This window comes from Colossoma macropomum, unplaced genomic scaffold, assembly GCF_904425465.1.
Source record: "Colossoma macropomum unplaced genomic scaffold, Colossoma_macropomum, whole genome shotgun sequence".
In the NCBI taxonomy this organism is placed as follows: domain Eukaryota; kingdom Metazoa; phylum Chordata; class Actinopteri; order Characiformes; family Serrasalmidae; genus Colossoma; species Colossoma macropomum.
This window is the reverse complement of record NW_023494790.1, coordinates 20,068,338-20,082,944: the sequence shown is the minus strand read 5'-3', so window position 1 is coordinate 20,082,944 and position 14,607 is coordinate 20,068,338.

Below are 14,607 nucleotides of genomic sequence, written 5' to 3'. Positions count from 1 at the left end.
GTTGCCTAATACCAATGCTTGGTCTCCCCACCATGCTCTAGAGGCCAGTTCCTCCATGTATTTCAGGCTTACAACCTACCCAAAGGGATAATCATGGAATGAGTGCCACTTTCTGTAGGTTTGAGGAGGTCCTGTGCTGGGAAGTCAAAGCAAATCACCAGCTTCAACTACAGATATGGCAGTGAACTGGCACTCTGGACAACCAGCTCCTCCTCTTGCCCAAAGACTTGCTCTTAATATGCTGACCAGCCATCTTTGGGGAAACGTCTTTTTTTGTTGTTGTTTTTTGAATGAATGACCACTAACTGCTCTTATCGACTTTGTTTATACGGACTTGCCTGTAGTATGTGTAAAGTGTGTAGTGCAATTGGTTGGAAGTTTAAAGATTTATGAAAAGTTGCTGTCTAAAGGAAGTGTACACTGCAGAAAAAGAAAAAAGCATCATGTGGTTCCACATCTTTTTTTTAAGGTTACATTGGATGTAATCAATCTTTGGAATGGCATGCTGGAATATGGCTGCACCAGAAATCACATTAAAAGCATGATCTTGATTCCACAGCAGCAATATGTTAGAATGTCAGCTGCGTTGATGGGCGTGACTCACCACAACCGGGCACTTTTTTCCATGAGAGCACTTTTTAGTGAAGCACAATTTAGATTGGAATCGGTAACCATGACACTTTTGCATGCTTTTACTGCCAAAACACTCTTATGTTATCAATGTGTCCATTTATACCAGTCACAGTTATCAGTGTGGCCTTTTACAAACATCTGCATGACAAGGTTTTCCACATCTGCAGGCTTGCATGAGCTTTATTTGTGCTGTTGATATTGTGCACCACTGTGCACCGCTGAGCACTGCTGAAGAGCCATACAGCTCTTCCCCATGGTAGACAGTGAACCTATGCAACTACCCTACAGCCCAGCACAGAATGACACATGCAACACATGTGCACATCATTAAGCTAAAAACAATGTTATTTACAATAAATGTTTCTCCTACTGTGAATGTGGTGCTTACCCTCGCTCCCACAGCAGAGTAGCCAGTAGCGGGATGCTACAGTATTTTATTCTCAGTGACACAGAGCATGCAGTTGATTAACTCAGGTTTCACACACATAACGCGGTCATATACACCAACTGGCCACTTAATTAAGTATGCCTACCTTGTATATATACTCATAGGTGCACTTTGTGTTTCTTCAGTTACAGACTGTAGTCCATCTGTTTCTCTGCATACTTTGTTAGCCCCCTTTTACGCTGTTCTTCAGTGGTCAGGACCACCACAGAGGAGGTATCATTTGGGTGGTGGATCATTCTCAGCACTGCAGTAGCACTGATGTGGTGGTCGTGTGTTAGTATGTGTAACGGGTTTTGCAATTTTTAATATTATTATTGCTAGAACCTTATGTAAGGGTGTGAGGTAACCCGGATTTATTTGAAGTCTACAGACCAGGGCAAGAGAGAGAAACGCTCGCACCAAGGATGCTTCAGAAAAGGGAATTTATTGGCTAAATATCAAACTACTTTGGACTACATTCAATGATAAACAATAGAAAATAAAACCAGGAAACAAAACAAAACAAAGTGATAGTAATGAAAGACAAAATAGCTCGAGTAAGTTAGAGTGATTCACGGCTAAACGGTATGAGGCAGTGTGGTTTGGGGAGTCGCTTGGGAGAGCCTCTAGAGACTTAACCTAAGCATGGACGGGAAGTACTATATGGCTGGATGTACCTATAAAAGTTCTCTTATTAAATAAATTGGCGTCAGGGCCCTGACTGCAAATTGATGGAACCAGATTACGTTGGAGTCGGGGACTGACTTCAGGCGGGGTCGTCTCAGGACAGACTCGATCGAAGGCTGGAGCTCACGTGGTGGTTCCTATCCTCGCTGGCCGTGGATGCTGTGTCTCCGTGCGGGCACGCGCCTTTCCGTCAGTGATTGGGCGGAGGCGTCTCGTGGCCGTCTGACGGTGGAGCTTGGGCAGTCTTTCGAATGTTGATCTGTTCACAGATCAGTGTGTGGCTCTGGGTGCGATGCTGGGTCTCCGTGGCGTCAGAACCGCTCCCACTCCGCTGGCGAGGTTCAGGTTGCAATCAGGGTTCTGAGGTTGGTGATACTAATTTAACTAACTACCTCTCTTTAGCAGACTCGAAAGTTATGGATATATTCTCCCTGGCCAGACAAGAAATATCCACCTTCCTTCTCTGAGGGTGGTTTAACCTTAAGGTGTGTAGACGAACAGGCAAGTTACAAAACAAACAAAGGTTTCAGATCTGAAAATTTAGTGTCCTAATACTTCTGACCTGTCTTTTTGACCAAGTCCGGCACAAACTTAGAAACTTAGCTATCCTCTTGTTGCGAACACAGGAATCTGAACTGAACCCCACAAAATTTGCGGTGCACTCTGGTTTTGCTCGGCTGGAGGCCCTACCCTTTGGAGGTGAAGCCAGAGTGCTGATAGGTTCTCCTCACCTAAGGTTAACTAGCTACTCATTGTTTCCAACTCTGATTGGTTGTGCATAATTTGAGGACTGCCTTCCCCAGAATCACTGCCTCCTTTGTTTCAGCTAGTTTGAACAAAGCAAAAGAAGCATTTCTATATCATCAAATTGGTTTAACTTACAAAATCAAGGAATGAACAACTAGGATATTCAGGCATGTTTCTAAGAGAGAGTTTAACCCTTGTTACCTGATACACAACACATGTCAAAGAACGCAGGTAATATTTGCCTATCATATCTGAATATGACCCAATGCATGAAAAATAAAATCGACAATAAAAGGAAAGAAACAAAGGAAGAAAAGAAAAGAAAACCACATTCAGGATACATATTGGTCAATGGTCTAAACTCACAGCAATTAAATGGTTGGGTCTGTCTGTTATCAATGTTATACACTACGTATTTCTAGCACTTAACAGTAGAAAAAGATACAGGTAATATTTAGGTACTAACCAACAACAAGATTAATACAACAAGTAGTATTGCTTACAGATTATATAAATGTTGATAATCAAGCAGACAAAGCAAGAAGTTTCTTGGGTTCCTTATAAGCACAAGTCCTTACAGTGGTGATGTGGTAATTTGCGGTTTCACCCCTTGCGGGTGCTGTGGGTCCATGCTCGAGATCCCTAGGGAATTTAGAAAGTTGAAATTTGCCGCCCAAAGTCGTACGAATTCAGTTTTTGGTATGTCTAGTTTAGTTAAAAAGAGTTCTAACGAATGGTTGCAGTTTGGAGTGGACATATACCTTAGAAATGTACTTTCTGTTACTTAAAGATAAAGTTGTCTACAGGACTTTGGAGAGCCATGTGGCCAATATTCCAGGGAGGTGTTGCCCCCTGGGTCGAGGGAGAGGGGTGCTGGTTCTTGGTTCAGTCGTAAATTTGACTGAGTTTGGGGGTTGGGAGTGTTAAGTGACAGATTTACACTTTCAACTCCAGACACACTGGAGCCAAAAGGCCCTTAACTTTGGGTTGTTGATACGTTAGAAACACTCAGCCTGGGGGTAAAGTTTCAGCCAGTGTTCGCTACATATGTGTTGTGCTGGTCTGAGTGGATCAGACACAGCAGTGCTGCTGGAGTTTTTTAACACCTCCGTGTCATTGCTGGACTGAGAGTAGTCTACCAACCAAAAATATTAGGGATGTAATTATTTTGAAACCAAGACTGAAACTGCAATACAAACGTCCACAGTCTCACGTCATGGTCCCGGTTCCGCCTCCGCCTCCCCCCACCCCCAACCTGCCACTGCTGCTTCTGCTGCTGGTGCAGCTTGTCGAGCTCTCATTACATTACTAATGTAACAAAACTCATTTTTTTGTTTCACAGTGAACACTAACACACACAAATCATAAAATGTTTATTCTATTTAAACATGGCTGTATACCTTGTTCTTTATTGTGCTTCTCTTTAGGGTTCCAAATTGCTGGTGATATAATAAAACTATAATTTAAAAAAAACCTGTTTTTAAAAACTCAAGGTTTGAACCAAAATATAGGTTTGGAGGATCTGGAGAGAAAAAATTGGTAAAACTAGGAGTGTCTAATGGAGTGGACAGTGAGTGGACACCAAGTTTAAAACTCCAGCAGCACTGCTGTGTCTAATCCACTCATACCACTGCAACACACAAACACACCACCATCATGTCAATGTCACTGCAGTGCTGAGAATGATCCACCGCCCATATAATACCTCCTCTGTGGTGGGCCTGTGGGGGTCCTGACTATTGAAGAACAGGGTGAAAGGGGCCTAACAAGGTATGCAGAGAAACAGATGAACTACAGTCTGTGTAGACTGTAGATACAATAAGTTGTACTCAGTGAAGTGGCCGGTTGGTGCACATCTTGGATTTGTAAATCTTGTTTTACAATCAGGATTTCTGAAATTCATTTTTTAATATTGTATTTATTCAAAAGTAGTACATTTATGCATTTGTTTGTATGTTTGTAATAGCTCTTTATATTGTCCTCTGAACTGCATACATGTAAGTATTTAGTTAATAATAAGGGAGATGTGATATAATATTATTGCAATAAATCACATTGCCCAGCGCTAGTAAATACACACTGTTTTTTGAAAAAACATTAATTTGAAGAATTATATGTGAGAATCTTGGATCTCAATTCTAAGCCAAAAAAAAAAATCTGATTTTCCATTTAATCAAGAATCGTGCAGCCCTATCTGAGGAACAATAATCATCAATAAGGGATGCAATGAAGCAGTAAAAACTTTTACATAAGAAGGCTAGTATCACTGTGAGACAAGACACATGTATATATTTGGGCTGACTGAGTGCAGATGTTGGATTTAAATGTTTAAAATTGAGAACTGAGAAATAAAATGTCACAAATCAGTAGGAATTGTTACATTATCCTTGAATCCAATCACTATGGGTCTTGTTTCTAACAGGTTTTATTTATTACTATTTTTGCAATTCTTTTTCTTTTTTTTCCCCCTCTGTGATGAACTGAACATGGGGAGGTAAGCCAGCCTTTACAAATGAACAACCCAGTGGAGTATGTGTGGGATATGCTGCAAAGAGATGCACCCTGCTGTGCATCTCTTTGGAAAACAGCTTTAATGTAGCCCTACAGTGCAATATAAGTGCAGTTTAAATACTCTGCATGCAATAACCCTGTTCACATTTGGTTCACTAAGATTTTACACTAGTATAAGAACATCACACAGAGTGGATGTTGGGCATTCAGTTAAAACCTTTTTTTTCCCTCAAGGATAAATATGATGGTACTTAACTACTCTAACTGTAGAGAGAATGAGTGAGGAAAAGGAATAAATGATGACAAAGGAACATGTACATTCAAAAAGAGACAACTAATAGGAAGTGGTGGCATATAACATGATTGCCTTTTAAATACAACCTGTAGGAAAGGCTTTATTGCAGACCTTGGCTGTTATAATTGTTCATGTCAAGTGTTCTGCAAAGTCGTAATTATAGCTTTAACCGAGGACTGTTTGAATTGCATGGCAGCATATGTGATTGGCAATATCAGTGTTTCAACAGTTAGTGACAATTATTATGGAGATACAATATTAGGAACAGCCATATATTCAAGGGCAACTTTGTTCTATGTACTGTTTTACTCTCAGATGTTATACAAAAATCAGCAGCCCTCCATCTTTTTGTAATCAGTGTTGTTTGATGTGATTGAGAGTGCTTTCTGACATACCTCTATCTGCTCTGATGAACTGGGCCTGTGCACACTCCCAGTTATAATTACTGATTTAGAAGACAGCTATTATTCCCAGACTGATTAAGCAGAATTGCACATGGACAAGAGGCATTTATTACTGGACAGCCACTCACTCCCAGAGCCCAGCCTTCCTCATCAAGGCTCTGCTTCCAAAATTATAGCTATGATTGTGCTTCTCCATGAGCACAGAGTTTTGGCTCCAATGACTAGACATGGCTAGCATTTAGTATTTAGGCTTGTTTGCAACAGACTATCTAAATATTACTGTTGAGATGATATTATTGCAATGTGTAATTAAATGGCACACTGTGAATTCATTCCTCTTATAATTCAGTGGTTGGCAGTTTCGTAGATTCAGAAGCAAATTTTGTGATGTTGCGTTGACAAAACACAGAGCATGTGTGAAAATGAAGGTGAATGTTATTCTTAAGTTGAAATATTTTGGGTTTAGATTTTTAAACCTCTTCTCTGCATTTTGGCCTCCTGTCCACATGAAAACAGTGTTAAATTACTGAAAATAGAGGTTTTAGAACAAAACACTCTCCAGTGTGAACATTTGTGGAAATTTGTCATGAAATCAAATCTAACTCTATAATTCACAGGGAGTTAAAAAAAAAGGCTACAAAAACTACATTTCTGCTATTGTTGTGGGTTCATATGTGATCTCATAAAAAGAATCAGCAGAAAAACAAAGGTATGCCCTCCCTAAACCCAGCCCCAAATTCATTTACTCCATGTTTTTAATGTCCAGAGTACAATCAACAGTACAAGCAAAACAAGCTTGCCAAAGGATCACATCTGGGCCTGCGAGACTACGACTCAGTGGTGTTTCAGAGACAATGGCGTAAGCATGGAAAATAAGGAACCAGAAGGCAGCAAGCACTTTTTATTTTCTGGTAGAAATCGGAATTTGAATCTGTGTGAACAATGTTAGTGTTTAACCCACTGCTGACACTTTGTTTGAAAATATCTGCTTTGCAGTCTTTTTTGTGCGATACACAAAAAATAGAAATGCTATGTTGTTCTTGAGAAATTTCACATCAATTTTTATGAAGTACTGTCACCCCTCCTGGGCTGACATGTTCATGTTTTTGAGTAATTTTTGTATGTGCATTTTCAAAAACCCAGTTAATGTGGATGAAGGTCATGTGACCTAAGAAATTAAAATGTGATTACATTTTGCACTTATGCAAATAAACTGTATTGCAGCAATATGGATAACTGTATAATCACTTCAGTATGGATTTGTGAAAGAGAACTGCCTTACGCAAGCTATTCATTGACAAATGTAGAGATGGACCATTTGTGAGCATTATTGATGCTCAAAAGGTTACAGTCATTCTAAATAGCCACATTTGTGTGAAAGCGTGTGTGTGCGCCATTTTATTGTCATTTATGGGTTTATTGGGCAGCAACACAAATGCACAGTGAAAGGTTTTCATCAGTTCAAAAAAATAAAAGCTTGAATTCAAATGCAACACTGCACTGAGTGTACTGAATGCCCTATTCCTGTTTATTATATGCTCTGAACAGAAATTAAAGATTAAAAAATAAGCATATATTCCATGTGTGATAGCAGTGATGAGACAAATACCCCTATCTTCACATTGTTTTTCGCCATCAGCCACAGTTCAATGTAACTATAACTGCCCAGCCTTAGAAGTTTGTTGGCTAACTCTGTATTGCTACCTGGGATTAGTCCAATGTACAGAATATCTACAGTACTGTACAAAAGTCAGAGACCGTCCATTATTTATTTAATTTCCAGTCAAACAGCAATTAAACAGATTATTTTGATTATAGATATACACATACAGTATGTGTATATATTGCTTTATTTTTTAATCACTATTATTCACTTCTTTTCCCTAGACTTTTCCTCTTACTTATGCAAGTGCCTTGTTTTGTGCTATTTCTAATCTCAGAAATATCTCCTGATAATATCCTGAACTTAAACAAATGAATTAAATAAATGGTCTCTGATTTGTGCTCAGTACTAGATTTTAACATGGTATACAGTCGAGTTACAAATTCAGAACACCTAGTTAGAAAAATGCTGATTTTATGAAACACTTTAGCGGTCTAAATGCGCAGAAGCTTGCTGTGAAAGCACAACAACATGTGCTGGGTCCTGCTCATTGATCTTTAGGATTTATTGTGTGACCTTGCGCTGCTATCAGCCAAATATGCATGTTCTCTTCTATATTTCACCACCAAACTGACAAAATAATAGAAAAACTAGGTGGCTAAATATATCAAGGACTCGATCCGTCCTCAGAGAAACTTATGTTCTTGTTGAAATGGTGTTATAAATATTCTAAGAAATTTTGTGAGGAAATAGAGCCATTCCTTGAGAAAAGCAGCTGTGGTGAGGTGGGAGCAGATATTGTGGTCTTAAGTCTTCCTTTGGCTTTTTCCAAAGGGAATGTAAAAATAAATGTGGAGTGACGTTCTTCCACTTCTCAGAGTCCTGAGTTTTATATTGTTTTCTATTGAATCCATTGCTTGATTTATGAAGGTCAACAACCTTTCATTTCATTTCAGTTATGTTTTGTTTGATCTCTGCAGTGTTGATGAATGATTAAGTGTTTGGCCTGCGCATCACCTCATATTTTTCAAAGGGTGCTCTGAGCTCAGAAGCCTAGATGTGCTTAAAAGAAGGTAAAAGATCAATGACTATTGGTCATTTTTTTCTGTGAATAATTTTGATTCATTGAAAGATTCAATTTCTTTCAAATTTTAATGATTAGCTGTTCTTCTGCACAGTGACTTTTTGATAATGGACTGTGCTATCCAACAAGTATTTTAAAGGTTTTCCTTTGGACACGTTCTGTAGAGGCTAGAAATGACTTAGCCTTGGGCTTCTTACTATTAATGGCCTTTGATTTCTTTTAAATGATGTTTAGAGTGGCTTTGTGAATCTAGAGTGGTGTTTTAGCTATATAATATACTACTTAGAGATGGTCCTGCTTAGTAAAAGCTGTAAAGGAGTCAAATAACAAGAGGAGAAATACACCACCTTAAGGATTCTTGTACCAACTCCATTTCACAATGAATTCACTGCAAGTATGTCAAATGAAAGCTGTTTTGTTGGAATTGATAAAAAATGTATAAGAAAAGCTGTGCTGCTAAAACTGCCTCAGCACTAACCTTAACCATTCACAGCTTTTCAGTTCAGTTGGCTTCTGTGAATTTTTACCAATATGCAATGAACGTATGTATGACACGTAGCAGAAACTGTTAAGAACCACTTCTAAAGAGCATTCAATCAGAAGTAGCATGCAAGGTGAAATTGGCTGCACAAAAGCTACAACATTCAGGATGACTACAAAAGCAGTGCTTTCTACTGAAGGGAAATTGTGATTTCAAAGAAATCAGTGTATTGCCTTTAATAGCTGTCCAACACTTGAGCTGGTTTTTAGGAAGCAGTTTAGACTTTTGTAATATTTATGTCTTCTGGAGGAAAAAACATTCAGATAACATTTGAGTAAACTTCCTGTTTTACTGACTTTTGTTAGTGTTCACTTACCTGTTCCAACCATAAAGTCATAAATTCATCAGTCATTTTCTAATCACAGAGTTGAGTGATTTTCCCCCCAGTCTTATTTGCAAGATTATAGCCACCTCACTGGACCACTTTGTCAATAGCTATACCATTTGAAGGGGAGAGTAGATATTTACATGACAGTTACATGTCAGTGCAAAAGTGTACCAAACCAATACGAAAACATACAGAGAGTGGGAAAAGGAGCCATGCACACACTACCTAAGCCGCTTATCCTTTCTTGTAGTGGGGGGGGTGCTGGAGCATATCCCAGCGGTCATTGGGCAGAAGGCAGATAACATTGCACAGCAGACACACAGACATATACAATCACACACATTCACACCTAGGGGCAATTTAGTGTTTCCAGTCCCCCTGACTACATGTCTTTGGACTGTGGGAGGAAGCAGGAGCACCCGGAGGAAACCCACGCAGACACGGAGAGAACATGCAAACTCGCCATTCATCCAAAAAGATCATATTGTGCAAATCATTTGCAGGATAATACTTGTAAAAATCTTGTAAAAATCAAATATTTGTTATTGTCAGGATCAATGTGATGTAAATTAGTGCGTCTCATCAAAGCATTCATCACAGTAATGAGATAGAAATGTGTCATCTGTCGTAAAACATAATGCAATGATGCCCAACATCTGAATGGTTCAGGACTGATAGCACCACATTCGTGTAAGTACTAAGAGATGATGGGTTAAGGAACGAAAAAAAAAAGGTTTTCTTTTGTAACATCTCTGTGCTTCTAACTGAGGGTCATAAGCCTTCATAATTTCTGAACATTTCCATTGTCTTGTATACGTTTGTTCATTTGCCTAAGGTCACCCCTCCTTTGAGAAACAGCATGTTGTATTTTCGTTATCATTCAAGTTGTTTGTAACATAACATTTTGACACTGTGTTGTAGGCCTGTTTAATCTTTTAAAAGATCAATTTCAGGTAAAAATTTTCAGTGGGCGAAATTTTGGTGCATCTCTGTACGGGACCAGTGATTGTAATAAAATGATCCAAAATCTAAATATGATTGTGAATTAAAGTCTGAACAATACATAATAAAAATAATTCAAATAGCTCCTGCTAAATGTTCATCCAACTATACAAAACAACATCACTTTAGACCAGTCTCAGGTTCTGTGCCGTTTCCTTATTATACTGAATTTAACAGTTGGAGTTGAGTGGGTTAACAGGGTCCTGCTGAGGGAGGATGATGTCTGATGAGTATGTTGGATATGCAGTTTCTTTTTGGGAAATGATATAAACAAAGACATAAACAAAGTGCTTAATTTTTGTTATTCATGTATGTATGTAGGCTTATTTCCTGAATTGCACAGCATAATAGATGCAGAGCAGCAGTGATGTAACAAGGGCCGTTGCGATGCAGCTTTGTGCCCCTTTTGAAAGGAGAGAGATAGTACCTCTCCCTGCTGTCTTACCTTGTCTCTGAGATTCAAATTTGAGTTAAAAATTCACCTGAGTTACTTTGAACACTTTGACACTGTTCCAGGGGGATTCTTGTGGGATCACAAATGTAACTGTGGCATGATCTCAAAGGCATCTGTACTAGAGAGGAAGAATTTGACTGCTGTTTAATGTCTACCCCTGTGGAGTTGCACAAGTGCTATTTTCAGCTACCTGGAATCTGTCCCAACATGAGAAATATATAGAGAGGAAAGGCTTTGCTTCTCCTCTGTAACTTTTACCTGTTTTAGTCATGCGATGTAAAAAACAGAGAGCGCAAAAGAGCAAAATATAGATCTGTGCAATGGAAATATTTTTTTTGTAGTGATCTGAAATACTTACTGTATTCACTGTTTTTCTGATTGGTTGCATGAATCATACTGATAAAATACTATGTATTTATGGAGTGTATTGTTATTGCAATGTGATTATTATTTTAAGAGTTACTTGAAAAGTAATGAGTTGATGATATACATATTTGCAGATATCATATTTGAAAGCACATGCCTGTTGTTATTTTTTTTTCTTGCTGTTAGTAAGATTGGATGTTGCCCTGCTGGTGACATTCTTTCTTGATAAAACTAATTTGTAACCTCAACTTACTAAGGTGTGAGAATGAAAAATTATATATTATAGCCCATCCCAACAAATTTCCCCCTTTTTTTATATATTTTTTTTAATTATAATAGAGACATTGTTAATGTTTCAAAACCACTCAATCCCCCACTCCACATGCTCCATATGTGGAAACTTAGCTGCGAAAACAGCCCGTTTTGAATTCATTGTGTTTGCATATATCTGTCTATTCAGCCCTGCCTATTAATGTTGAAGTTATAAGGAGTGTTTCAGACATGGCTGCTTTTTGAACGAGGCACAGTACAGAGAAGCCAATCAGAATGGAGGTCATTTACAGAATTTACAGCCAATCAGACCAGAGGTCCTGTTCCCACGCCCTAGTAAGTTGTGGCCATGCATTTTATAAAGGGATGTCATCACTGGGGCTCCATAAATAACAATAACCTTTATTACAGGTGTTGTTAACCTTTTTTATTTCAACCTTTTCAAAGTGTGACCATTTTTTTTTAAAGTTAAAAATATTTTGTGACCATGTCTATCCCAACCAGCCCCGCCTCCAGCCCACACACACACACCAATTTGCACAATAAAAAAATACAGAAGAATAATCAAATAGTAACTTACTGGGCATGCATTCCTCAGCTAGCACTTCATCACAAAGCTCAAATCTTCAGCCTGGTGCTGAAAAAATGCTGAAAGTTCATTGGTCAGTCACAACCTCAGTAAGCTTACGCAATAGAGGTTCATAATCGACATTAGCCTGTACTCCATGGCCTGTAGTTGGAGTCATTGAGCAGAGCTTGTATGCACTCATCAAAATAATGATAATAATTATCTGTGTTTGTTAAGGTGTATCTCTTGAGGCACCACTCTCATGGCCCCCTGGGGCCATGTCCTGACCCCCAGGGTAAGAACCCCTGCTTTATTTTATTCTGTATTTTTGAGCTAGGTTTAATGCAGATAAATGAACAGTTAATAAATAATCGAAAAAAAAAATGGACAATATGTTAATAAAAACCTTTTAACACACTGCAAACATGCAGTAAAGTGAATAAAAATGTGCCAATAATCCAGTCATTGTCACAGCCAGTCCAAGATTGGAAACTTGTTTCATTTTGATGCTCCAAATACAAAATTATTTTTTGGTCTCAGACTGTACCTCCGCTTCTAGTCTGAATGTAAAAACTAGAAATGTGTCAAAAATGACCATAAGTAGTCAAGAAAATATGTCGTGCATGAGGTCTCAAACATGCAGTAGACACAGTGTTAATACAGTGACAATTCATTTGGTTTGTATTTCATCACTCTAGATGATATAATGCCTGACTGTGAGGTGAAAGTGCAAAATGTCAGTCTTAATTCAACAGTATTTATTCTGGGAAAAGCGAATAGGAATCCCAACCCTTTTTGTACATAGCCCCCCCATTGCAAGGACTATATAAAATTCAATAATGACAGCCCTTAGTTTGCTCTCTTGTACACAAACCTGTCTAAGAGCTGTTGACATGGACTGTGTTGTTTGTTTCTGAAGTACAAAAGTACTGTGGACTAGAACTGAAACTATACCAGATTAAAAGGAATGTTCCAATGTTTTTCACCCTAATTAGCATCTATTGCATTTGTAGTGTACAATTGTGTACCATCCACAATAATTTCAGTGTGTTAAATCTCATAACAGAAGCCATTAGGATGTTATTGAATTCCATGAACAAGCTCTTGAAATCCACAACTATATAAAACTACATATAAATTAGAATTTACAACTACAACCATTGCACTCTAATAATATAGGCCTTATGATAAGAGAGACATGAGGAAACATCTTATCAGAGCTGTTCTTACGAAGCTTTATCCAGTACTGGAGTAGCAGATTTTTAAAAAAGCACAAATAAATCTATTCACACCTAATTCACACGTAATCTGCCTGTAGCTTTGAATATTCTCTTACTGGGACAGATGTGTTGTTGCAGATGTGTTGCCGAAGAGCAGAGGGAAGGGACTAGACAGACTGCATGAGCGAAAGCCTGGTTTGGGAGTTTGGAAGGCAGCAGGTGTGTGTGTGTGTGTGGGCGTGCATACGTGTGTGTGTGTGTGTGTGTGTGTGTGTGTGGGCGTGCGTGTGTTGGTAGGTTTGGTCACGGCTGAGCTCGCTGATCTCCATATCTGCCCTACACAGCCCAGTCTCAGGAGTCACCTTTCCCTCTCTCCCGCTGCCCTCTGCTGCGTCCAGGACTTTATCCGTCATCGTCTATTCATTCCAGCACGACAGACAACAGCAGCTGACAAAAGCTGTAGCTGTATGTTTTATGTAGCATATAGCTATTAAATGTAAGACATTAAACTAGACCTCATTTCCTCTCTAATGACAAATAAGGATCAAATGAGTTTTGTGCAGCACTACTAAAAGTAGAGGCTTATGGCTGTTTAAATGAAACAATTCACATACAGAAAGTTGAGACACATACACTTAACCTTAGCTGTTATTTTCTCCTGGGCATTGTTAAAAAGCTTATATTTTGATAATTGTTGTGTCAAGCATACTGTCACCTAATTCCACCTGGCTTTTCCTGGATAGTACTTCAGAGATATGTGCACCTGAGAGGCTGGCAGTGTGAAACAAAAGTTCTTTAATATTAATCTCTTTACCCTGAGTTGGAGCATTTTGAATTATTCATGAGATGTATTGACTCACCCTTAAGGGGAGGAGGAAAAAACACAGAGACAAGCCACATTTGAATTGAAACACTAAGAGGAGCCAAACCATTATTGAAGCTTTAGATAAGAGGCGGCGCAAGGCCCTTAAGCCAGTTTGGAAGCGCTGACAGAATGGCCCCTGTTGGAAGAGGCTTCCTTGCATGAGTTAGCAGGTGTTTGACGACAAAGTACTTTACTGCAGTTCCCTTTCTCTCACAGTGGTTTGTGTTCATATGTGTGGTGTGGACCCTTTTAATATAACCCGTTCTTAAAAGAGGATTTTACTGCTGACAGTTAGGGGCATCCCAGATACAAGCGCATTATTCGGGTGATGGTGATGGTTCTTCCAATACTCAGTCTAGATGATTTGCTTAGTGCCCCGTCTGCCAAAGACCTGTCCAACAAGAACGCCATGGATATTTATTACATAAGTTTATTATAGTGCAGCATGCCCCAGTAGGCCTTAGCAATTTGAGATGTTCACATCAAAGTGTGACTGGGCATGTGTAACAACAATGAGCGATGTTATTTTTCTGCCATCTTTGCAGACGTAGTAGTGGCAGACGTGACAGGATGGCTTCAAAGCACCATTAACCGCAAAGGGG